Genomic DNA, 1,330 nt, shown 5'->3' with positions numbered 1-1,330 from the left:
GAAGACAAAGTTGGATAATCATTGGTTGAGTGTTTATTGACACATAATGTCTTGAACAAATTTTAATTGACCACTTTTTTTAATTCTAGTGCCTCAAATTTTCTAGCTAAAAATACAGACTTGGCTTGGAGGACATGATCTTTCCTAAAGTTGTACATACCTCCACCAGATGTATGAGGTTGAGTTTTACTCGGTGCCTCATAGGTACTTGCGGTGTCTTAATTTTAAGCATTTCTAGCTAATAAGTCTAAGTACTCCATTGTTTCATCAAGATCTTTATCTTCAAAAGTTCCATTCCACATCAATTCCACTAATTGCCTATCTTTAGGTGTTAACCCTTTATAAAAAAAATGAAACCGATCTCTATGTTTCAAAACCATGATGAGAGTAAGTATTAAGCAAGTCTCGATATCTATCCTAACATTGGTAAAATGTTTCTCCTAGGTTTTGAGTGAAAGTGGTGATTTATCTTTTGAAAGAGTTTAGTCTATGAGAAGGGAAAAACTTCTTTAAAAACTATTGCATTTTATCCCAAGCATGAATGGATCCTGATCTCAAATTTTGTAGCCATGTTTAACTTTATCTTTTAATGAAAAAGGAAAAAGCTTTAATTTGATGGTGTTTATGCTATACTTTGAGTCATTATAGGTGTGATAAACCTCCTCAAATTCCCTTAAATACAAGTATGAATTTTCTAAATCTAAGGTATGAAAAGAAGGTAAAAGTTAAATAATTCCTGACTTAAAATTAAAATAAGATGCATTAGGGGGGAAAACTATATGTAATGGTGCACTTATTCTTATGAGATTCATGTGGCCTCTAAGTATTCGAACATAGTTATTCTCATTATGAAGTGACTGGTTATCTTCTTCAGTCATATTTTCTAAAAATGACAAGGATACCCTAAAAAGTTTATCACTTAATGTACGTGACTACACTCTCATAGAATAAAAGGAATAAGAAAACAAAAGAAGAAACTAAATAAAGAAACAAAGTTAGATATAAGAAAAGTGAAAAGAGAAAATAAAATAAATACTATAATTTATAGAAGAATTTACCTCCCAGGCAATGACAGCAAAAACATGACACGACCAAAAAATTGATGTCTTCTCCCAAGTGTAAGAGTGTTGAAGTAATAAATAACCCGACAAGATTAGGGTCAAACCACAAGGAGGTTAATTGTATAAATTATAAACTACAATAATAATACAACAACAATAATAATAAAAAAGAAGAAGAAGAAGAAGAAGAAGTTGATGAGAAATTTAAGATGGTAAGATTAATGTGAGGATTCAATAATGATAAAAACAAATGTCAAGGTTAGAGGATC

The sequence above is a fragment of the Populus euphratica genome, unplaced genomic scaffold (assembly GCF_000495115.2).
Source record: "Populus euphratica unplaced genomic scaffold, PopEup_1.0 scaffold380.1, whole genome shotgun sequence".
Taxonomy (NCBI): Eukaryota; Viridiplantae; Streptophyta; class Magnoliopsida; order Malpighiales; family Salicaceae; genus Populus; species Populus euphratica.
This window is presented reverse-complemented; position numbering follows the sequence as displayed.